This window comes from Bombina bombina, chromosome 1 (genome assembly GCF_027579735.1).
Source record: "Bombina bombina isolate aBomBom1 chromosome 1, aBomBom1.pri, whole genome shotgun sequence".
Classification (NCBI taxonomy): Eukaryota; Metazoa; Chordata; class Amphibia; order Anura; family Bombinatoridae; genus Bombina; species Bombina bombina.
In genome coordinates this window covers 1,258,521,511-1,258,548,479 of record NC_069499.1, presented here as the reverse complement: position 1 = coordinate 1,258,548,479, position 26,969 = coordinate 1,258,521,511, and positions in this window count along the sequence as shown.

Below are 26,969 nucleotides of genomic sequence, written 5' to 3'. Positions count from 1 at the left end.
AATGTATTATAGGTGGCGACGGTGTAGGGGGGGCAGATTAGGGGTTAATAAATTTAATATAGGTTAAACTATTTATTTAGTTGCGGCGAGTTGCGGGATCAGCAGGATAGGGGTTAATAACTTTATTATAGAGGGCGTGGGTATAGGGGGGGCAGGATAGGGGTTACTAGGTATAATGTAGGTTGCGGCGGTGTCCGGGAGCGGCGGTTTAGGGGTTAATACATTTATAAGAATTGCTGCGGGGTCTAGTAGCGGCGGTTTAGGGGTTAGTAACTTTATTTATTATTGAGTTGCGGGGGGCTCCGGGGGCGCCGGTATAGGGGGTAGAACAGTGTAGTTAGTGTGGGTGCTTAGTGACAGGCTAGCAATAAAGCTGTAAAAAAGCAGAAGAGCAGCGAGATCGGATGAGTGATAGCTATCACAATCCGCTGCTCATCGCCCCGTTCTTGGTGCGCGGCTTTTTGACAGTTTTATTGATAACTTAGGCAAATTTTTTCAGGTCCGCGGCGGCGAAGGTAGGCGAGCTTAGGCGGGCGTATTGAACTGGAGAAGGCAGGAAAGTTGAGACGTTGATAACTACCCCCCTATATCTATTAGTGCAACAAGTTTGGGGCAAAACAAAGTTGTAGCATAATCCATAAGTAGTAATGTATTTTTCATTTCTATCCTTATATTTACTAGTGCACCAAATGCGGAGCAATAATATTGTTTGATTTAGAAAGGGTATACAAATTTAATAAAGTTTCTAATTCACTTTTATTATGTAATATACTTCATTATCTTGCAGCATCGAACATAAGCTTTCTGAGTTTTCCGACTCCCATTGAGTTCTATGGCATCCGCGACCTAAAGGGTGGCAGATTGAAAATTAGGTACGCTGAGTCGGAAAAGACGCAAGCGTAACTATAGAATTTTTGATAACTTCGTGAGAGCTTCAAATAGTGAGTGTTGATTAGGAGGGCAAATGAACACAATTACGCTTGAATTCCACTGTTTTCAAATCGCATCAGTCTGTGCCGGATTGAGATCGTGGGATCGTATTTGACGTCACAAATTTCAACATTTGCCAATCTTGACGCTTTGATAACTACGGCGGATCAATCTCGCGTCAATTACGATGCGGAATTCCAGCGTATTTTCAGTTGATGCTTTGATAAATAGGCCCCTTAATATGAAGATCAACACAGAGATCCCTAGAACAGCGATTCTGGAAGCAATCGCAGTGTCTACTAATCTAGTAGTTATACCTGAAGACACATAGATATACTGCTTAGTATCATTATGAACTAAAGTTTCCTATTACCATTAGCAAAACAAATTTGCTTCCAAGTTGTGCTCTACCTGTGTATATGACAGAACCTCCGTTGGTGTCACTGGTTTGCAGTTAGTTCAAATCTTGTACTCACATATTAATTCTTGCTGGGTAACCTCCTGAACTAACACATTTAATTACTGCTGTGGGGCTCAGAGTCTGAATAAAAGCTATGGGCTGATTACTTTTACCTCTACACAGTGGGGCCAGTGAGTTTAACTCCATCACCTAGTGAAGCATGGTAAGAACTATAAGATTTAATAGAGTTATAAAGACTTAAAATCAACAGACTTATTGTTTTGCTTTTCACGTTGGTTCTATTTAAGTTACTTACATGGGAAGATTTTTTTTCTCTCTCTTTCTTTATTATTTAAATAACTAATTTTGTTATTTGGTGCACAACAGGCATTTGTTCACACAACTGGCTTTAAAGCATAGCTGCTATCTCTTGAGACCGACATTCAGCTACTGTAAATCTTTGGAAAGTTAATGAACTAGAATATAAATACAATGAACAATCTTGGAACATAATGAAACCTAAAGGGACATAGAAGTCTTTTGTTTTTAACAATAATTTTATTTTTGTCTTCTAAAAGGCACCATTGCCTATGGATTTTTTTCCTGCCAACAAAATGTGCACTCACATGCATTACTGAAATATGAGTTGTAGTTTGGCTACACTCTTACTTAGACCAATGCAACACAAACTAAAGTTGTTTATCCTTCATAAAATATATTAGTCTGGCACTGCCTAAAACGTACAGCCCTGAAATACTAGACAATTTATTTCTGAACAAGAGATATGGATGTCTCAGATGTACATCTCGAGCCTCATCCGTAAGGTGCGGCCATATGTCTCCATGTAAATTAAGCAATGGGTCCATATCTGTTTTTTTGCCATCACCTTTATGGCCACTTATTCTCAAGAGTCAGATTTATCATACACAAAAATGAGAAGCATTCAACCTGGGAATGAACAAAACTCTAATTACTATAGCTTGTCCTATGCCTAGTCCAGTGTCAAACCTCACAGACATCACAAATAATGCAGGAGTGTCATGGGTTTGGACGTCTAGCCTGTTTCCTGCCTGCAGCTTCTGGTGTCTTGGTTCTAAGTAACCGCATCAATCCCCACACAGTAAATGTGCCTTCCACACCTGTGACCTGTCCATAAACAGCCACGAAAAACCTAGTTAAGCCCACCCCCCTCCTCCACTGTGCCCACAACCTGACAACGATCCCTCACCTCCGACTGCAGCCACCCAAAAGTCTCAAATCTCCTCAACCTGGAAAGCCTCTGTGAAAATGTTGGAGGTTCAGTTTACCTATAGAGATATGGCTGCACCTTATTAACATTGCTGAAATGTGCAAGTGATGTTGCCATAGCGCTCTTCCTGGCCCTGATATTCAAAATATTGACATATTCTAAAAAAAGTGGACTGAACCTCATTGTGCTGACGAGTGGCGAGGTGTCTCCCATAGGACATAATCGCAACTTCAGCAAAAGTCTGCCAACATTGCCAATGAGGTGCGATTTAGGCGGCTGTGCCATTTTAAAAAAGTATTTACATAAAATACACTGTGCATTCGCGAAATAAAAAAATTATTAGTAACACTTCAAATTATGCATATGTATATTCAGTTTCACTGTACATTCACTGGATTTGTCACACTGTGAGATATCGCCACTGAAAAGCAGGCAAGACTGAAAAGGGACTGCAATCACGTTTTTGTGTTTCCATATTTGTGTTTCGCACTGTTGCAAACGTGTTCTGTATTAATATATATCTATACATCTATACATATTAATATATATATATATATATATAGATATATATTAATATAGTACAGTTTGATTGCGTCATAACGATCGCAATATTATGAAATATCAATATTGCAAATGCGAAAAATGCAATCTCAATATTGTGAAATATGGAAACGCAAAAATGCAATAGTATTATTGTAAAATATGAATATTGAGATTGCGAATGCGTTCTCTCAATATGAAGTAAATATGAATATTGAGAGTGCTTATTCGCAATCTTAAAATAGTAAAAAAAAGTAAAAATACACAACTAAGCGCCCAAAAGAAAATGAGTACAATCACGTTTACAGGTTACATACATATTCTAACATTAAACAATACAATACATATACATTAAACAATGTATATGCAGATATAATATACCTACAATTCCCCAGCTTCTATAGGTGTATTATTAAGATGTTTAATTCACTATTGTATTGTACTAACAGGTATTGAGTTTCTGCTGACACATGTAAATTGCATTGTCATACAGTACTGTATAAATTGATCATTTACATTACACATTTGATGTAGGTAGCGATGCTGCTTTAAAAATATCACCTGTATCAGAGCAGCATTGCCACCCACTGAAATGTATGGTAAGATGTCTCTCTCTGATGCTTCCTTTAAATAATAATGTCAGCCCTTTGGAATATTGTGCTGGGTTTCTCGTCATAGCAACGGATCCCTTTTGAATATCTCGCCTCCTCGTGCCACTTTTGATCATCAGGGCTCCATAAAGGGATTGTCTGGTATTTCAGAGCTGCTCTGGGCCTTTAATGCTGAAAAGTGCCTCTCTGTGAACGGCAAGAAGCTACTACAGAGTAATATATTGCTATAGAAAAAACTATTGTCTTTTTGTTTCTTCCCTGGTGCTTTTTTCTTTTTGTGTATAAGAATGTAGCATAGGTTTAGGATTAAAGTTAGGGATAAGGTTATTATTCATTTTCAGTGACTTTTTAACATCTTTAAAACGATTTCACTGCTATTTGGAAGCAGTCTTACATATGTGAAATATTCTTTGAAATGGCAAGATCTATTAACATATATGGTATCAATTCATTAAAGCTCTATTCATTCCAATTGTAGAGGCTGTATATTGTGGACAGGGCACAGATTTACATATGTATAGGTATATGTGAATATGTATCTGTCTTGAGTATATAATATCCTGTACAGCTAAGGGGATCTGCAGGAAATGTCATTTCAAGATCCCGACATTTTATTTTAATATTTGATTTAAGCCACACTCACACTGTTATGATTGTCACTAACAGTACTGCCATCTTTAAAATTGGGTTTTAAAAGGGGATAGAACAATCACAACTTTCATAGGAACCTATTGTAATGCGTTTCCATCCTCACCACAGCTAAACCATCTGAATGCATCTTTTATGTTGTCAGGTTAAACAGACTGTGCACCATTTTCTATTTGTTTATAGTTATTTTTCACATGTAATGTTTTTTTTTCCAATATTTTTTTTCTATTATTTGTTAAAGAACTGTTTACATTTTTGGCATCATCTGAAAACAAAATAGTGACTACAGGTTTCTATAGATAGGACTTATAATATCTTCTTATACTGGATTTTAATATGACTTAAACTGTCAATTGTGAACCCACTGTCTTGCAACATTGTTTCAGCCTAAGAGACCCTTAAATGAGATTGCGCTTTTGTGGGGGTTTTATAGGGGACGCACCATGTACACTAAGAGGCCCATTTTTCAAGCTCCGAATGGAGCTTGAGGGCCCGTGTTTCTGGCGAGTCTTCAGACTGCTGCTCCATAACCTGTCAACCTGCTCTGATGAGGCGGACAGAGATCGCCGCAATTCAACCTGATCAAATACGATCGGGTTCATTGACACCCCCTGCTGGCAGCCGATTGCCCGTGAGTCTGCAGGGGGCGGCGTTGCACCAGCAGCTCACAAGAGCTGCTGGTGCAATGCTGAATACGGAGAGCGTATTGCTCTCTGCATTCAGCGAGGTCCAACAGACCTTTAATAAATAGGCTTCTAAGTCCAAACATGTTCATTAGAGTGTGTTTCAAAAATGCTTGCACCTACATTTAATGGTCACAAAGGTACATTCAAGTTTACAAATTCAATGATGTAGGCGTGTTTTAATGTGACCTCCCAATTTGCAAAGTAACAGTGCCTTTCAGACCCTGTGGGTCCTTGCATTGTAGTGTAGCATGACCTGTCTCACTTCAATGCAGATTCTAAAGCATGGAAGCAAAAGCGCACTGTGCTATCAAAGGGGTAGCAGGTGTTGCAGTGTCTGATTGGCTGTACTATCATCTAGAACAGAAGAAAACGGCCACAGGGTATGGTTGGCGAGCGTGGTTAACTAAACAAGAACTCACAGGGCCTGAGAGATGACACTGAAACACACTACAGTCCTTTCATGCACTGAAATGTAACTAATACCTTTATGTACCTAAATATTTATAATACTGAGTGACCTAGAAACTCTTTTTTGACTTAATACTACATTTTTTCCTAACAGAGTACAGGTGGCCCTCATTTTACAACGGTTCAATTTACACCGTTTCAGAATAACAACCTTTTTTTCCAGTCATGTGACTGCTATTGAAAAGCATTGAGAAGCAGTGCATTTATTAAAATAGCCAGTAGGTGGAGCTGTCCGCTTGTGTTGCAGCAAAGCCAAGCAAGCTGAAATTAAATCAGTTTAACCAGTTCTGAGCTATCGAGCAGATTTCAAAGGAACAAGATCTTCCTGTCTATAAATCAGTCCAGATTGGAATGCATAGAAAGAACTGTTTGCAGAAAAATGCAAGTGAAGTCTGTGTTGTGCGATTATTTTATTAGGTTTATAATGCTGTTTAGCATTCAAAGTCTTTATTTCAAAGCTTTAAAAATAATGTATTAGATGTTACTTATGACAATTTGGAGAGGGGCCTGGAACCTAACTCCCTCACTTCCCATTGACTTACATTATAAACTGGGTTTCAATTTACAACGGTTTCGATTTACAACCATTCCTTCTGGAACCTAACCCCGGCGTAAACTGAGGGCTACCTGTAATTATAGAAACATTTTTTACACCTGAGAATGGATGGATATTCACTTACAGAGAATAGTTCTAAGAATATTTACAAAATGACTTAAGGCCATTACTTCAGTAATAATGAGCACAGCTTTTTAGCTAAGCTACAAAATCTGTTCAGTACTAAGCTACACACAAGAAGTTGATATGTTCAAATCCAGCCCAACACTGTACATTACAGATAAATGACCTCCGGTAATAGAGACATATGTTGCCCTTCCAGATTGGAAAAACAGCACCTGACATGCCACTTATTGCCAACATAATAAATAAGTTAAAAAGGGGCCCAGTTAGTTACACTTTGCCCTCAGCCACAAGTGCTTTACGTAACTTTGTTTATACCCATTGAATTGCTGTGAAATGTCAAGGCACATGGGGACTCCTTTGAGACATAGGAAACTGGGTCAAAAATTTCAATAGACAGCAGTCTCCAAAACTCTCAGGATGAGGAAGTAATTTTGCAGGATGAGAGATGTGATTTAGCAGGAGCTATCAACTAGAGTCACGGGCTTAAACTGCAAAGGAAACTCAGGCCAGACAGAAGAAGTTGTGTGATAAGTGTTGCAGGAAGGGGAAGCTTGAGCCAGGGCAAGAACTGTGATTGTTTCTTCCTAATATAATTGAGAGGCTGCTCTGTAAAGGACAGAGGACCAGTGCTGTTGTGAGACACCTTGTGGCCTTTTAACTATGAATTATCCATTCTGAAATGACCTATCACAGCTAAATTGATCCCTTGAAATTAATTGAAGACACTCGACTGATTACCATAAGAACAAAGCAATGCCGCAGGAAACAGAGGAAGCTTCTGTATTCTTTGTGTAGATAAGACAGAGAGAGGTTCCTGTTATCATTTTTTTAAGGAAATATTGAGAATCTTGAAGCATTTGCCTAATAATCTGACTTTGTGCTTAAAGGGACAGTCTACACCAGAATTGTTATTGTTTAAAAAGATAGATAATCCCTTTATTACCCATTCCTTAGTTTTGCATAACCAACACAGTTATATAAATACACTTTTTACCTTTGTGATTACTTTGTATCTAAGCCTCTGCAAACTGCCCCCTTATTTTAGTTCTTTTGACAGACATCTATTTTAGCCAATCAGAGCTAGCTCACTGGAACTCCATGTGCGTGAGCACAGTGTTATTTATATGACACACGTGAACTAACACCCTCTAGTGGTGAAAAACTGTCAAAATGCCCTGAGAGAAGAGACGGCCTTCAAAGGCTTAGAGATTAGCATATGAACCTCCTAGGTTTAGCTTTCAACTAAGAATACCAAGAAAACAAAGCAAAATTGGTGATAAAAGTATATTGGAAAAATGTTTAAAATTACATTCTCTATTTGAATCATGAAAGTTTATTTTGGACTAGACTGTCCCTTTAACATGACTAGTTTTTTCCATATCACCTTTACTCTTATAAATAATTCAGATGCCATTTACCGCAATTCATGAAATAAAAATAATCTATTCAATTAAATTTAAATATATATATATATATATTAATAATTAAAGGGATGTGACAGCCATATTTCTTCTCTTATGATTTATGCAATTTATATTTATGCAATGTTCTAATATACTCCAATTAGCACATTTTCTTTGTTCTCTTGGTATCTTTATTTGAAAATCAAGAATATAAGCTTAGGAGCCGGCCCAATTTTGGTTCAGCACCTGAGTAGCGCTTGCTGATTGGTGACAAAATGTAGCCACCAATCAGTAAGCTCTGCCCAGGGTTCTGAACAAAAATGAATTGCTGTCACTGTGGAGAGATGGGGCAAAGTCCAGATTGCAGTGAGTCAAGGAGGAAGTTTAATGTAAGGAAATGGGATAGACTTGCATATACTAGCTTTTCAAGAAGCTTTGAGGCAAGAGGGAGAAGGGAAATATGGCGGTAGTTGGATGGAGAGGTTGGATCGAGAGAAGGTTTTTTAAGGATAGGTGTGACCAGTGCATAATTAAGAGATGAGGTTAATATACCAGTGCTGAGGGAGAGGTTGAAGATGTGTGTGAGTATAGGGGTAAAGGTAGAAGAGAGGAAGAGGAGTAGCTGTGAGGGGATGGGGTCGAGGGGACAGGTAGTGAGGTGAGAGGACAGTATAAGGGCAGAACTTTTCTTCTATAACAGGGGCAAAATAGTTAAATTTATGGCTATGTGGGGTTTGGATGATTGTGAGCTTTTGAGGGCGTGGGAGACCAATAGTATGTTGAGAGATGATTTCATTTCTGATGGAGTCAATTTTGTTATTGAAGTAGCTTGCAAAATCTTGAGCAGAGAGAGAAGTTGTAGTAGGAGGTAGGGATGGGCGGAGAAGAGCATTGAACATGGAGAACAGATGTTTTGGGTTTGAAGAAAGAGTTGAGATAAGATTAGAGAAGTCATTTTGCTTATATAGATTAAGGGCAGAATAGTAAGAGTTCAAGATGAACTTGAAGTGAAGAAAGTCAGCTGAACTCCAAAATTGTCTCCAGTGTCGCTCAGCAGTATGGGAACATCTGCATAGGTACCATGTCAGAGGAGTATGCCAGGGCTGAGGATGAGTGTATGATTTCCGAGCTATGGTATGTGCCAGATTGTCAAGGACCGATGTAAGGGTGGAGTTATAGATATATAGACAGTTATAGTTACGGTCAGATAGATTCGTCAGGGCAAGAAAAGGAGGGGATGGAAGAGAGGAGAGGTTTGAGAGCTAGCGAGCTGTTGCTTATCTAATGACTTGATGCTTCTGTGAAATCTGGTGTGAGGGGTAGAAGGAGGGAGAGTTGTAGGGAGGGATGTGATGTTACAAGTGAGGATATGATGGTCAGAAAGAGGAAAAGGGGAGTTTGTGAAATCCGATCAAGGGAGTGACCATCTTTGTGAGTGGGAGAGTCAGTCCATTGTGAAAGTCCGAAAGAGGAAGTGAGTTGCAGAAGTTGTTTTGCAGAGGAGGCAGTGGGATTGTCAACAGGGAGGTTGAATTCGCCAAAAATGAGGGCAGGGGTATCTGAGGAAAGGATATAAGGTAGCCAGATGTCAAAGTGATCTAGAAATAGAGATAGGGAGCCAGGGGGATGGTATATGACTGCAAAGCATATAAAGAGGGGAGAGAATAAGCTAATCATGTGTGTTTCGAATAAAGAAAATGTGAGGGAAGAGAAGGGCTGTATTTGTTGACAGGTGCAATGAGAGAAAAGTAAAATACCAACACTACCTCCTTGTCTTTTATCAGACCTAGGACTGTGGCTGAAGTGGAGACCCCATGTGCAGCACAGTAAGCTGTGTCTCAAGGAGAGAGCCAGAAGATTGAGAGAGTGGGAGAAAAAGAGGTAATGGATAGAAGTGAGCTCGTTGCAAACAGAGCACAAGTGAAGGTGGTGGTGGCTTTAGATGCAAGAGGAATGAGATAAAGGTTTTTCTTCATTCTCCTGCTATCTTTATTTAAAAAGCAGGAATGTAATGCTTAAGAGCCAGCCCATTTTTGGTTGAGAACCTGGGTTGTGCATGCTTATTGGTTTGCTAAATGTAGTCACCAATTAGCAAGCTCTATCCAAGGTGCTGAACCTAAAATTGTCTGGCTCCTAAGCCTTAAATTCCTTCTTTTTAAATAAAGATAGCAATAGAATGAAGAAAAAATTATAGCAGGAGTAAATTATAAAGTTACTTAAATTGCATGCTCTGGGGCCTATCTATCAAGCTCCGAATGGAGCTTGAGGCCCCTTGTTTTTGGCGAGCCTGCAGGCTCTCCAGAAACATCAGTTATAAAGCAGCGGTCTAAAGACCGCTGCTCCCCCTGTCCGCCTGCTTTGATGAGGCGGACAGGAATCGCCGGAAATCAACCTGATCGAGTACGATCGGGTTGATTGACACCCCTGCTGGTGGCCGATTGGCCGCGAGTCTGCAGGGGGGGGCGTTGCACCAGCAGCTCTTGTGAGTGCAATGCTGAATACGGAGAGTGTATTGCTCTCCGCATTCAGCAATGTCTGTTGGACCTGATCCGCACTGTCGGATCAGGTCCGACAGACATTTGTTAAATATGCCTCTCTATCTGCATCATTAAAGAAAAAAAATTGGGTTTAATATACCTTTAATGTGTATAGAGATTAAATAGTTATTGTAATAAAATCTCAATGAATGCTTAAAGGGACAGTCAAGTCCAAAAAAAACTTTCATTTTTCAAATAGGGCATGTAATTTTAAACAACTTTCCAATTTACTTTTATCAACAATTTTGCTTTGTTCTCTTGGTATTCTAGTTGAAAGCAAACCTAGGAAGGCTCATATGATAATTTCTAAGCCCTTGAAGGCCGCCTCTATTTTATTTACTTTTCACAGCAGGGGAGAGCAAGCTCATGTAGGCCATATAGATAGCATTGTGATCACGCCCGTGGTTAGTGGCAGACACTGCACTAATTGGCTAAAATGCAAGTCAATAGATAATAACTAAAAGTCATGTGATTAGGGGAGGTCAGAAGATGCTTAGATACAAGTTAGTCACAGAAGTAAAAAGTGTATTAATATAACAGTGTTGGTTTTGTAAAACTGGGGAATGGGTAATAAAGGGATTATCTATCTTTTTAAACAACAAAAATTCTGGTGTTGACTGTCCCTTTAATTGTGTATATTGTAATTGCATAATTGGTAAATAACCCAACACCTTCTTCATGGGGCAATCTTCCCTAACGCCTACTTCCATGATAACTCTAATTAAACCTACTCATTAGAACCCCCTCAGTACTCACCACCATCTGCGCCCACCCAGCATTTCATCAACCGCTTACTACAGCTTCTATGAACACACTACCAAGATACCAACACTCTACTGCAACTAACTGTTCTTCACTGACCACCAGTACTTACCATTTATCATGTACTGAGCACATATTGCACCCAAAGCCACTGCCTCACCCATCTTTGTGACACCTACCACTTAATGTTGTATCTAATCAACAACTCAAAGAAGCTCCCTACTGACATGTCCAACAGATGTGACATTTAGATTGGCCTAATTTTAAAAGGACACTATAGACAAATTTAAAGATGATTCAGATAAAGCATGCATTTTTTAAAAAGACTTTCCAATTTAAATTATGATATTGTACACAGTCTTTTAACATGCACTCTTTCTGTGACACTAGCTGCTACTGAGCATGTGCTAGAGTTCCCTGTGCATGCTTATATGAGTCTGTGATTAGCTGATGACTGTCACATGAAACAGGGGCTGTTAATAAATTGAAGTACATTTTTAAAATTTTAAAAAATCTACTGCTTATTTAAAGTTCGGAGGGAGTGCTGCTGTATTGTCTTGTTATTATGTATGTTGGTTATGCAATTCTACCATATTTATTGGTCCTTTAACAATAACATTTCAATGATAAATTGCTCCATGCAAATCTGGAGTTTCATCTTGATTTCCAACAAGGAAAATTTGACTTTTAAAATGTTTACTGAAGATGCAAATCTTATTTTCAGGACATCAAATATTTTTTATGTTAAAAAAATATATAAAAATTATATATGTTAGATAATCTAGAACCTGCGAATAAAAAAGTAACCAACCAGCTCTTTATGTTATTTATGTAAAGGGGAATGGGAATGTAAAAATAAAGTCCTTTATTTAATAAAACATTTTGTGCTAGATTACAAGTGGCATGCTTAAAGGGACAGTAATCCCAAATAGTTTATTTCATGATTCAGAAAGAGTATGCAATTTTCAATAACTTTCCAATGAAGCAAATCAGATAATAAAAATATATTGAAAAGTTGTTTGAAGGGAAAGTCTAGTCAAGGTTAAACTTTCATGATTTAGATAGGGTATGCTTTGTTCTATTGGAATTCTTTGTTGAAAGTTAAACCTAGGTAGGCTTGTATGCTAATTTTTAAGCCATTGAAGGCCGCCTCTTATCTCAGTGTATTTTGAAAGTTGTTTGCAGCTAGACAGCGCTAGTTAATTTGTGCAAAATTGATAACTGTGCTCACTGCCGTTGAGTCTGCAGAGGCTTAGATACAAGGTAATCACAGAGGAAAAAAGTTTTTTGGTTATGCAAAACTGGAAAATGACTAATAAAGGGATTATCTATTTTTTGAAACAATATTTTTCAAGAAGACTTTCATTTTAAAATTGGATGATGTATCTGAATAAGGAAAGAAACATTTTTGGTGTCATGTCCCTTTAAGTTCATGTGGGTCACAATAAGCAATATCGTATTACAAATTGAAAGTAAATGGGTGAGCTTGAGCGTAAAAAAAAAAGACCTAGCGTCAAGCGCAAGGGGTAAAAAAAATAAAAGTTGCACCAAGCACAACATAAGTACATTAAAATAAAGTGTTACACTCATATATACACTATCTGATAAAAAACATATTCATATAAATATTTTTTTTATTAGGGTTAAAAGATTTATGGTATATGACAAAGGTGTTTGACAGGAAAGGGCTATTATGTGAATATATATACAGTATATATATATATATATATATATATAGTGACAGGGTGAAACAAGGCATTTATGTCAGCAGGATATTACAAAGGTCATTCTTTCCTCAGTATTGGGCTTTATAGGCAGGTCTGTGGTAAGCAATCTCTCTCTCATTAAGCAGGCAGATACCAGGGAGGTAAAGCTGGAGAATTGCTGCTGGCAGTATTTAGAGAGAAACTGGTAAGAGAGACAAATGCTTGTTATGCTCAATATTTGCTGTGATATGTTGAAAACAGTTCTGGATATTTAGTTCATTCACAGAGAACAGATGGTGGAGATCATGCTCTTATGTAAGAGAAGGACTTCAGAAAAACCCAAGTACCATGTTTTGAATGTGGTGAGATGGGACATGTAAGGTCAAGGTGCCCAAACCTATCAGATCCTATCACAACCAATGCAATGTGGTCTTGGGGAGAGTCCTGCAGACGTTTGTGGACTGATATGCCTTTCAGGCATTGTGGAAAGGGAACAGACTTTTTGTGTGACTGTTCGTTTGAATAAAACAGAGACAGTAGCTTTAGTAGTTCTGGGTAGTGCCCTAACATTGGTTTCTGGTAACTTAATTGAGCCCATTCAGTTAAGAAGATATAATACTGTTGGTGTGCTTTGTATTAATAGTTGTACTGCACACTATCCTACTGCTATGAGAGAGATCTCTGTATTGGATTAAGTAGTTTAAATCTCAGAAGTAGTTGTGCCAAAACTTTTTTATCCCTTAGGGAGAAGCTTTCCTGGGTTTTAAACTTAATACAATCGCAGGTAAAACCTAAGAGATTTTCCCTTTTACACATCCTGATTTGTTTATTGCAAACTCTAAGCAAAGGAAATCAAGAAGAGAATGAAGGGAGAGTAAATATAGGTTTACTAAAGTCCTAAGAGAAGCTTTGTTGAATGAATGTGGAAAATGCTTTAATAAGGAGGTGGCCACACATTGGACAGAATCAGAAATACCTGGTGAACAGGCACCAATAACAATCAAAAGACAGAATTTGAGAATAGCAATCCATGTAATTTTGACACTTCTAGCGATAGCTTTCAGCAAGACCAAGCAAATGATTCCTTGTTACATAATGTACGGAGCAGGGTGGTAATAGTAAATGGGGTACCTGTGGAAGGTCAAACAAAAGATGCCTATCCTAACTTCATCCTTAAAAATGACCTACTATATTGAGTAACTAAAAAGAAAGATCTGGAACTTGAACTGTTAATAGTGCCTTCATCTCTCACCAGAAAAGTGTTAGAGTTTGCCCACTCCACCTGGGGTGGAGAAAACTCAAAAAAAAGTTACTAAAAAGGTTATTTTGTCCAGGAGTATATGAGGAGATAAAAAGGTTTTGTGCTTCCTGCCCTGAGTGCCAATTATCTTGTTGAAAACCCAAACTGAGTGCCCAACCTGTACCGCTCCAAGTAGTTGTTACATTTGAAAGGAATGGTATGGATTGGTGGGCCCATTAGAAAAGTCACTCCGAGTCCACAATATATATTGGTCATACTTGATAACGCAACATGTTATACTGAAGCTACCACTAAAAATATAGCAAAATAATTGTTTCATGTGTTTTCATGAGTAGGTATCCAAAAAGAAATATTAAGTGACCAAGGTACTGCTTTTGTATCCAGACTTATGAAGGAGTTGTGCCAGTTGTTTAAAACACAGGCTTTAAAAACCTCTGTATATCACCCTCAGACAGAAAGACTGTACCCTAGAAGGAGTGTTGAGGAAAGTTGTTAGCAGGGATGGAAAGGATTGGGAAATGCTACTTCCATACTTATTTGCAATTCAGGAGGTTCCCCAAAGTTCATCAGGTTTTTCCCCATTTGAGTTGTTGTTTGGAAGACACCCCAAGAGTATGTTGGATGTGCTAAAGGAAGAGTGGGAATAAAAGGGTGTCGCAGGGTCTAATATGATACAGCACATAGAACAGATGAAGGAGTGTATGACTCACGTTATACCTCTGGTTCTCTAACACACAGAGAAAGCACAGGGCTCTTAGAAACTGAATTATGACAGAAGTGCTGCCATTAGATTGTTTCAACTAGGGGACAGGGTGATTATTGTAGTGCCAACAGCAGAAAGCAAACTCCTGGCACATTGTCAGGACGCCTATGAAATTATAGAACAATTAAGCCCTGTAAACTACAAAATTAGTATGCCAGATCACTGCAAGAAAGAACAGGTTTTTCATGTAAATCTTCTTAAGCTATGGAGTGACCAGGAGTTCTGTGTAGTTGTGGAGGATAATACCAGGGGTCATTCTCTAACTCAAGACCAGTCAGTAAGAATTAGTACAGAGCTAACACCTGAGCAAGCAAAGGAAGCTAGAAAATATGGTAGAAAGAAATAAAGATGTGTTCTCAATTAAACCAGGAAGAACACATGAAATTTGCCATGACATAATTACAGATCCAGCTGTAACAGTTAAGTTAAAGCCATACAGAATTCATAAGGCCAAAAGGGTAGCCAAAGTGAAACGAGATGCTAGAACTTGATGTTATAGAAGAGATTTACATTAACTGGTCTAGCCCAATTGGTTTGGTTCCTCAAACTAGATGGTTTTATTAGATTATGCAATGATTTTAGGAAACATAATGAGGTTTCATAATTTGATGCATACCCTATACCCTGTGTTGATAAGTTGGTGGAAAAACTGACAAAGCCTATATTTCTCTCTACAATAGATCTCACAAAAGGTTATTGGCAGATACCTCTAACAAGAAGGCCAGAGAGAAAACAGCATTTGCCACACCTGATGGCCTTTTCCAGTACAAGGTGATGCCCTTTGTTCTTCATGGAGCCTCAGCAACTTTACAATGACTTATGAACAAACTGCTAAGACCTCATACTCAATATGACTCTTCATATTTAGATGATGTCACAATTCATAGTCAGGACTGGGACTCACATATTTAAAAAGCAGAAGTAGTACTTTATACATTTATGAAAGTTGAAAAAATGACAAATCCGGTTAAAAGTACTATCGGTTTGACAGACGCTAAATACCTTAGGTATAATGTGGGGAGATGAATGGTGAAACCTCAGATGAATAAAGTAGAAGCAATTCAGAACTGGCCTAGGCCTCTGTGGAAAAAAACAAGTTAGGGTTTTTCTGGAAATTGTTGGTTATAATCTACTCTTTATTCCTCACTTTGCCACTAGAGCTGCTGCCATCACAGACCTTATTAAAGCTAAACGTCCAGATACAGTTAAACGGAAAAGTGAGGCAGAGAAATCTTTTAAGGATTTGTGCTCCACACTATGTAGGCAACCAATCCTGGTGACACCTGACATCAATAAAGAGTTTTTTTTCTGCAGACAGATGCTTCTAAGGTTGGTTCGGCAGGTTTATTGCATGGTAATGCTGATACTCTTTCTCTGGTGCTTGGGCTTAAAACAGTGGCCACGGAACCTAATGGTGTTACGCTGGGGAGGGGGATATGTGACAGGGTGAAACAAGGCATTTGTCGGAAGGAGATTAGAAAGGTCAGTGCTTCCTCTGTAAAGTATGGGTTAACTTAATACTGCAGTTAACACACCTGTCTCACATTTAATTAGTTTGGGGCTTTATAGGCTGGACTGTGGTGAGCAGTCTCTCATTAAGCAGGCAGATACCAGGGAGGTAAAGTTGGAGAATTGCTTCTGACAGGTTTCAGAGAGGAACCGGTAAGAGAGACAAATGCTTGTTATGTACAATATTTGAAGTGAAATATTTATTTGACTGATGACCAGATTAGCTGGACAGTTCATGGTTAGACAGGACTGTTAAACCATTTAGTAAGCTTCCTAAAAGGAGTAGTTTTTTTGTTTATGTTTATGCTATCCTTGCTATGTATTAAAGGTGTGATGCACCCTGACATTTTGTTGAATATACCACTGATATTTTATATGAACTTGGCATCCTGACTGTTTTGGAAATGTGTTGTGGCTACTGCCTTGTTACAATATATAGATACACACACTTTGGAGCCCTTCTCAGATAAATACCTTTAAACATAAAAATTATATTTATTCAATTTTAAAGTTTTTTTGTGTAAATATTTCACATTACAATGTGAAGAAGAAAATGTTCTTTTTATTTTTAAATATATATACATATCTATCTATATATATCTGTAGATATCTATTTCTGTATGTATATATATATATACTCCACAACAATTGCAGCGTCGCGCTCTATCACACTCACCATACACGCTGCACGTTCTCACGGCACTTTCGGAGCTCCAGTGGGGGGGTGGAACCGCCATGGGGGCAAAGTTTGCCCCCTGTTACGCCAATCTCTTTATGGGATGGTGGGAGCGTTTCCACGTCTTTGGGGATGGTAACCCCCTCAAACAAAACATCATACTATACGCCAGGTTTATAGATGACCTGATTTTCATCATTGACAGCAATGAAAAGGGAGTTGAGAATTTTTGTGACTACTTAAATATGAATCAGTGTCGCATAAAATTTGTAGGGGAACAAAATGCAACCCAAGTATGCTTTTTAGACATAAATGTTTTTGTAGAATTAGGTTCAATAGAAACTAAATTATTCAGAAAACAAACGTCGGGCAATACTATCCTTGAATTCAATTCTAGTCATCCACGTCATACAATACATGGCATACCAAAAGGACAATATATTCGAGCTAAGCGTAACTGCTCGAGTCCTGAAGACTATAATAAACAGGCAGACATTATAACAGAAAGACTAATGAGCAGAGGCTATGATGGTAACATACTTAAAAAAGCACGCAGTGAGGTTGATATAATACCACAAGATACCTTACTAATGTATAAAAACAAACAAAATAGCATTAGTAATAAAAAATGTAAGCCAAAATTTATTACTACATATAGCATGGAATATTCAGAAATATGTAAAATCATAAGACGCAATATTCCAATACTACAAACAGATCCAGGACTAAAAGATATTGTAAGAGAGGGTTGTGACTGTGTCTCGAGAAAGGGAAAGACAATTGGAAATTATGTGTCACCATCTGACTGCACAAAAAAGTCAGGCAATACATGTTGGTTAAAACAGCGAAAAGGTTTCTACAAATGTAGAAAGAAATATGCAAAACCTGTGACTATGTAATAGAGGGTGACACGTTTATTTCAACTACCACAAACAAAACACATAAAATAAATTTTTATATTAATTGCACTACAACTCATGTAGTTTACATGTTAACCTGTAGGGGGTGCCAAAAGCAGTATATTGGAAAAACTAAAAGATCCCTAAAGGATAGATTTTTGGCACATGTGAGATCTATTGAAGATCCAGAATCTGATACTCCAATTGCACGACACTTCAGAGACAATCACAATTCTGATATAAGGTTGCTATCTGTTCAAGCAATAGACCATGTTCCACAGTGGAGGAGAGGGGGAAGCAGAGAGGAGAAACTAGATCTAAGAGAGGTTTTCTGGATTTTTACAGCCAGTACCTCCATCCCCTATGGATTGAATTTTAGAAGAGATATTGATCTGTGTGTTTAACTAAAGACATATCCCTTTAAACTTAAATTTCCTCTAAATTTCCTTAAATTTATGGAATTAAACCATCATTTTCTAATTCAGATTTATATATCCTTTTAACAATTTAGATATGTCCATAGGATACATATATACTATTTATGGATAGGTGTATACTACTAGAGGTGTTTAATTGTATATATTAGGCAAACAATGATACATAATAACAGTATTGAGATAAATAGCAGTTCATTTTTGAGCATTTAATCTAAATATAATAATATTACATATCATGCAAGACTGCTAAATATAAAACTATGTATCATGACAATATGCCTAGTTAAACTAGAGTAAATAAAATTAGGTAAACAAGTTCATATAGAATTGTTCATAACAATAAGGATGTTTAAATTATAGCATATGTATGTATCTTTAAGAAATCCTCTATTTAAACAGAGAGGAGTCTGGGTATCCTGTAAGCAGTGAACAAGTGCTACCTTAGCACGAAACATGTCTGCAGCAGGAACCGAGCAGTCCTTATTCACTGTATATTAATTGTTTAAAGCTGTGTCAGTTTGGACTAAGCTTTAGTCTGTTTTTACTATATCAATTAATAAAGCCTTCTTTTTACATTATTCTCTGGGAAGTGCCTGAGTTACCCTTTGTACTTTATATATATATATATATATATATATATATATATATATATATATACACACACACACACACACACACACACAGTATATACCTCTGAGGAAGAGGTCTTCTGAACTTTGAATTGCATAAGAACTGCAGTGGGCTTCCCGGTTCACAGATTTTATTTAAAACAGTGACTTCAAAAACATGACGAAGTACCAATAAACACACTATTGTAAGTGCATTGGTAATCGATCAAAATGGTCTTTTAATAAATATATTACACTATATGCGACTCTCTTCCCCACTTATTTACAATATACATCCAGAGCCAATCCAGTAGCCAGTGTTAACAGGAGAGAATAACAAAAGACTATACCTACTCGAAAAGAGCACAAAGGAAACTCCTCCAGAAGATGTGGGCTCTGCTCCCTCTCTGTTAGATGCCACACTTGCCTCATAGGATTGAGGTTAAATCCTGTAAGTAGGATTATATTTGTTTTCCTTCATATTGGGAATACATACAGAGTACCATAAGAAACTGATCTAGTTACAAAATATCTGTTGTACACTTGCAATTAAAATATAGATATTGGGGGGGGGGGGCGGAGCTAACCGCCATAGCTATTGGATGCACTGATCAGGAGCTCCTGATTTCAACACCATAAAATACGAATTCTCCCTGACAAAACTATTCTACTTAGCTTATATCTAGTGAATACTGCTAAAAGAGGAAGCTGGGGATACGCGGATAAAGAATTGGAGGCTATGTGCCTCATATTGAGCTGAGAAACGGTGAGGGGGTTCCCTATCACAAGCTGCAGCGCCATTTTGGAAGTCATTTTGGAAGCGGCTGTACTATTGCCCGTGATGGAGCCCCAAATACTGTACGCTGACATCAGAAACCTACTGGAGGAGTACGGGAGGAGAATATGTGTGAGATTGGATGCTCTTACTGCTAAAGTTCAAGCAGCGCGAGCACGCAGCGCTACCACGGCTGAGGAACATGATACACCTCCGGAGTTACAGTGTGACGCAACACCTAAGGATCCCCAGCCGCGCTCCCCGGCACTGATGCTTGAGAGTGCAGGTCCCAAACTGGAGCCCGGTTTATTCTCTGTTGCCGCGAATGGGTTGTGGACCTGGGAGACCACACAGCACGACAGCCTGTATATGGGGGCAAGCTCTGGGGTGCACGGCAGAGCTCATGCGGTGTCCCTCTCGCCTCTTCCTGGCTTTTCACAGCGAGTCTGTGAGGAATTAGAGCAGCTATCTCCCTGGAGTTCAATCCAACATCAGCTGCAGGTTCAGCATTCTATCCACTTCTGCTCTGCTCCCACGAACCACAGAGACGGTATTGGTTGAGACATAGGACTATGTTTACATTGTGATGCTGTCAGCAACATTCATATGTATATGCCCGCTTGTCAGTGCTATAATATTATCCCCTGCTGTGCATTAGATGATAAGTTATGAAGGCTCACAGTAGCCTGAGATGTGCACATGAAGAACGGGACAATGCTGTTTTACTGTTCACTAAAAGAGAACATTAGATATGGATTCATACTCACAGGACATAAAAGTTATTCTATTGTTGAAGCCTGGAGACTTAAATCTCATAAACTATTTGAGCTATGATATTGACTGCCATGCAATGTTTTATTTTATATTACATCATTACTCACTAATGCTTAGTATCAATGTTATTTGGATAGACAGGAAGAAAGTCTACATACCATATCAGTATATTACCATGTATGATCAACCTAGAGCTCTGTCTAAAATGTACATTCTAGTTAAGGCTGTCCATATGCTTAGGTGTCCTTATTCAGACAGACATAATGTTAAGTTACTCTATCAATATCCCCAGGCCCTATGTTATGAGTGTAAGCTAACAATAGTAAGATCTGTCATTTTTGGCTATCCCTCTGACCGCCCCCCCCCTTTCTCTCCCCCCCTTTCTCTCCCCCTTCCTCTCCTCCCTCTTCCTCCCTCTTCCTTCCCTCCCTCCTCCCCCTCCCTCCTCCCCCCCCTCCTCCCCCCTCCCCCCTCCCCCCCTCCTCCCTCCCCCTCCTTCCTCCCCCTCCTCCGTCCCTTCTCCTTGGACCTGCTTGTCTGAGGAACTCACAAAACTTACAAGTTTTTAAAAAATGAGGTGCCCACTGTGTAATGTCATGTCAGTATAATATAAGTTGTATAATGTATTCTGATGATGAGACTGTTGTCAATGCGATATTTAACCTCAATAAAAAAACTATATAATAAAAAAAAATATATAGATAAAATATAGATATTGGATTCACATATCTGGAAACTAATATTAGCATCACCTGTTACCTCTCTAAAGACCATACAATTATCCCTAACACAGATTTATTATATTTTATTGCATTGTGGTTAAGAATATAGTGCTTAAATCGTGCTTTATTTTCTTGCTTTCATATATTTTTATATATATATATATATATATATATATATATATATATATATACAGGGAGTGCAGAATTATTAGGCAAATGAGTATTTTGACCACATCATCCTCTTTATGCATGTTGTCTTACTCCAAGCTGTATAGGCTCGAAAGCCTACTACCAATTAAGCATATTAGGTGATGTGCATCTCTGTAATGAGAAGGGGTGTGGTCTAATGACATCAACACCCTATATCAGGTGTGCATAATTATTAGGCAACTTCCTTTCCTTTGGCAAAATGGGTCAACAGAAGGACTTGACAGGCTCAGAAAAGTCAAAAATAGTGAGATATCTTGCAGAGGGATGCAGCACTCTTAAAATTGCAAAGCTTCTGAAGCGTGATCATCGAACAATCAAGCGTTTCATTCAAAATAGTCAACAGGGTCGCAAGAAGCGTGTGGAAAAACCAAGGCGCAAAATAACTGCCCATGAACTGAGAAAAGTCAAGCGTGCAGCTGCCAAGATGCCACTTGCCACCAGTTTGGCCATATTTCAGAGCTGCAACATCACTGGAGTGCCCAAAAGCACAAGGTGTGCAATACTCAAAGACATGGCCAAGGTAAGAAAGGCTGAAAGACGACCACTACTGAACAAGAAACACAAGCTGAAACGTCAAGACTGGGCCAAGAAATATCTCAAGACTGATTTTTCTAAGGTTTTATGGACTGATGAAATGAGAGTGAGTCTTGATGGGCCAGATGGATGGGCCCGTGGCTGGATTGGTAAAGGGCAGAGAGCTCCAGTCCGACTCAGACGCCAGCAAGGTGGAGGTGGAGTACTGGTTTGGGCTGGTATCATCAAAGATGAGCTTGTGGGGCCTTTTCGGGTTGAGGATGGAGTCAAGCTCAACTCCCAGTCCTACTGCCAGTTTCTGGAAGACACCTTCTTCAAGCAGTGGTACAGGAAGAAGTCTGCATCCTTCAAGAAAAACATGATTTTCATGCAGGACAATACTCCATCACACACGTCCAAGTACTCCACAGCGTGGCTGGCAAGAAAGGGTATAAAAGAAGAAAATCTAATGACATGGCCTCCTTGTTCACCTGATCTGAACCCCATTGAGAACCTGTGGTCCATCATCAAATGTGAGATTTACAAGGAGGGAAAACAGTACACCTCTCTGAACAGTGTCTGGGAGGCTGTGGTTGCTGCTGCACGCAATGTTGATGGTGAACAGATCAAAACACTGATAGAATCCATGGATGGCAGGCTTTTGAGTGTCCTTGCAAAGAACGGTGGCTATATTGGTCACTGATTTGTTTTTGTTTTGTTTTTGAATGTCAGAAATGTATATTTGTGAATGTTGAGATGTTATATTGGTTTCACTGGTAAAAATAAATAATTGAAATGGGTATATATTTGTTTTTTGTTAAGTTGCCTAATAATTATGCACAGTAATAGTCACCTGCACACACAGATATCCCCCTAAAATAGCTATAACTAAAAACAAACTAAAAACTACTTCCAAAACTATTCAGCTTTGATATTAATGAGTTTTTTGGGTTCATTGAGAACATGGTTGTTGTTCAATAATAAAATTAATCCTCAAAAATACAACTTGCCTAATAATTCTGCACTCCCTGTATATTAATTTCTCTCACACTTTCTCTCCCCTGTCTCCACTCTATATTTTCTCTCCTCTCTCTTCTTATTCTCTAGTCTCTCTCATCTCTATCTTTTTATCCACTCTCTTTACCTGTTCTATCTCTCATCATTCTCTCCAATATCTTGTCTTGCTCCACCACCTCTCTACACTCTCTCTATACCTTCTTCATGTCTATCCTCTCTCTCCTCTCTCTTTCTCCCACCCTCTCTCCACTCTTTTCTTCTGATTTCTCCTCTTGCATTTTTTTATCTCTGTTCACTCACCTCTCTTTTCCCCCTCTGACATCTTTCTTTCTTATCTATCTTTCTTTAACACTTTCCCTCTTCTTCCTCCCTCTCCTCTATTCACTCTCATTTTCTCTTCTCTCTCCCTTCTCTTTCCCATCCTCTCTCTCCCCTCTATCTCCTCTTTCTCACTTTCCCTCAACTTCTTCTAGATTCCCCCTCACTCTATACTGTCTTTCTTTCTCCTCATTATTACTGAAAAAACTGGTAGACAAAAACTCCAAAACATATAGGGAGTAAGACCTCTACAAGACTAGGTATGAAATTGAGGAAAATAAATATAAGTACCAAGAAAAAAAAGAAAGGCCTTGTATTTGAACTCTGAATATGCTTTAATTAATGCTAAAGCCTCCCTTGCATAGAGGGCAGCCATGCAGCAATTTTTTTCTTTTAGCCCCATATTATTACAGTAGCGCAGGTTGTTGCATTGTTCACTGGCACCCATGCTAGTTAAAAAATTAATTTGTCAACTTCCTCTTCCCTGTGTATAGTGTTCTTGATTATCAAAACCTGCCAGCATGGAGAAAAATCACACACAAAACAAATTTGAGCATCAGACCCTGTATAGTGAGATAAACAGCTCTCAAGCTAAAATTTGCTGTTCTAAAATAATTTGAGGGACCTTGCAGGGCTGTAAAACCACCACAGTCACAAACACCTTAAGCACTCTAATGCGTGTCAGCTGCAATGAGCTATAGTGATAGAAGGGGAAATATGCCCATAAGATTATTTTTTTTTTTTGGGGGGGGGCGAAGCTCATTTTGGAATTTTGCCCTGGGAGCTAGATTCTCTATACACTGCCCTGTGTATATTTACATATCTATGTCACCTTTTTAGAAACACAATTGGAAAATGTTTCGCCTGTGACTGAAACTTGCTTAAATATAAAGGGCAAGATTACAAGTGGCATGCTATTTAGCCCTCCTGCTCAAGTTAAAACTACACAAGATGTAATCTTTTTGTGTGCATGTGTTAGTGTGTTACAAGTTGAAAGTAAAAGTTTTGCACATGAGCAAACCTGATTCTCGCTTAATTTAGGACTTCGGATATCATGACAAGTTATTCTCCCTATTGAATGTAGAGCGTAGAAGAAAAAAACCTACTACTTATTCCACATGCAAAAGGCAATATGTTGAGGTGGATATTGCCAATAAGTGGTGTATGAATTGAACCCTTATAACTACAGTAGTGATTGAGGGAACTCATGAGAAAGGAAGGATTCCCCCCTATTGTATGCTCGCACTACCAGTATTATATCCGTCTATATAGATACTGGCAAAGTGAATGTCATTTATTGCATTTTTGAACGTCGGTTTCTGGTTGGCTGGTTTGAAAGGGATCTGGTTGCCTTTGAGAGAATCACTTCTGCAATTAGACTGTACTACACCAGTTACCTTTATTAAAATACCTGAACTGTAGTAGTGCAAAAAAAGGTGTCCCTGAATCTAGCTGTATATATGTGTCTTGAGCCACTAATTTAGAGTTGTATTTAATAATTTAAAATATTGTTTTTAGTTATTTTACGCAAAACTTCAGTCGCTTTGCAGATAGGCCAGTACAGAAATACAAAATGTTCTCTTTAGCATTATTTTTTAAGATTATCTTTGATTCTGGCAACCTGCAGCTTTAGAGCATGACCTCTTGTTCTAACACTATACATAATTCTCTAAACTACAAGAAAGTAATTTTTTTTCCACATAAATGGCTTTGTACCTTGAAGGTATATTACAAAATCTCAGCAGGATACCGCTCACTATATGATCTGCCTGCAGAATAGATTGACACTAGGAATATTGCAGTCTGCTTGACGGGATGGAAAGAAATGGGGGATTTCCACAGCGGATGAGACAGTATACCATCAAAGAAAATGATATGATTTCATAGGGTTTTGTAGCAAGATGAAAGATAACACACTGTTATTTCTTCTGGAGGGAAAAAAGAAAAGAATCTTCTTTGCCTTGTGTGCATGTTATAAAATAAATAGTTCATGTTGAAATGATTTCCCAGGGCAAAAACATAGAGCATGTATTGTCTCATGCACACCACCCTTTCCAGCTGCTCCCTGACACACAGCAGGCTCAGACCCTGTATTACTTGGTTTAAAGATTGGGCTCAACTCCGGGTCAGGGGAAGGCTGGGAGAGTTTGCAAGGTCCCCACATGTGTTTTCAATTCATCTTGAGGCTGCACCACACATACGAACTTCCAGGGCAGTATTTAATAATATTCATTAAGGGAGATAGTTCTGGGCAAATGAGAACCAACAATGTCCCTAAAAACTGATGATTTTTCTATTTTTTTTTTGTTAATGTTTTATCTTGTAACTTTTCATTTAAAGATATTTATTATTTGATCTAATTTTTTTCAGAATGAAATAAAGTTGTTTAAAATATGTAAACTTTTATGTTTTCGGTCCTCTCAGTAGGGGTAGGTCAGGGATGTATTGTATACTGTTAATGCTGCTCTTAGCCTAATCTATTCTGTAGCCAACACTTTTAAAGGGACACATTGAGATGGTAATATAAAATGATAAATCGTATGTATATATATATATATATATATATATATATATATATAAAAAAACTCTACAGTATGCTTTCATTATTTATTTTCTCCACTTTTCCTGTATTTCCATTCTGAAATTGTGAGCATTTCAGTTAGTTTTACAAATGGAAGTGCAGAACACTGTTATATTCCCCACAGCCATTGGCTGCACACTCTAGTGACCTATTTATAACTGGCCATAACTGGCCATGAAAGTAACCTAAGCTACAACATGGCAGCTCCCACTGTTTTATAGACATTCAAATTTTACACTTATTTTGTCACTATTTAAAGGGACATTCCAGCGAAAAATGGAATCTACATGGATGCATTACAGTTTTGAATTAAAGCATTTTTTAGCAAAAATACTTTTAATAAAAGCTATAGCTATTTAAAAAGTATATTTAAAGGGACATTATACACAAATTTTTTCTTTGCATAAATGTTTTGTAGATGATCCATTTATATAGCATTTATAGCTTTAAAAAAAAAAAGTACAGTTTTGCTTATTTTTAAATAACATTGCGCTGATTTTCAGACTCCTAACCAAGCCCCAAAGTTTTAGGAGAATACCAAGGTATACCTACTCCAGATTGCTCCTGTTTGTGTAAAGAGTCTTTTCATATGCAGAGGAAGGGGGAGGGGGGAGTATCTGAAATTTTCCCACTTGCAGTGGGTGTTTTAGCTAATCCTTTTACAGAGCTAAACTGGGAGTTTCTAAGTAAGTTTTTAAATGGTTTTATACTGTATTTTTATGTCAGTATCTGTGCATATTATTCTTTATAGTAGTGTCTATTACATGCAGTTAAATGAAAATTGGTGTATACTGTCCCTTTAAGTATGCACCGTGCACCAGCATTTTAAACACAACACTTACTCAGAGAGCCTATAGAGCTTGTACTATCTGGTAATGACTCAATTGGTTAATTGCTGACAGGATACAAGCCCCACTGGCGCTCTGAGCAACTGCAGTATTTAAAATGCTTGTGAACTCAGAATATCTAGCTATACTTCACATGCACGTGCAGAGGAAAATGCTGATACTAAAACAGTGATAACTTTTTCTAGAAGCATTTTTGGTGATACATGTATATTGCAAATATGTTTCTAATCAAAGATGTAATTTATCTATGAGCGTTTAAATTTTGTCTGGAATGTCCCTTTAAACAACTAATGCAACTTTAAAAAAAATACATCTACATGTTATTCTCAGACTAATCTTTTCTTTGAATGCATCATTCTATCTATCATTTATTTAGTGTTTAATGTCCTTTTAATAATCACCCTTTCCTTACACTCCCATTATTTCCCTTTGTTAG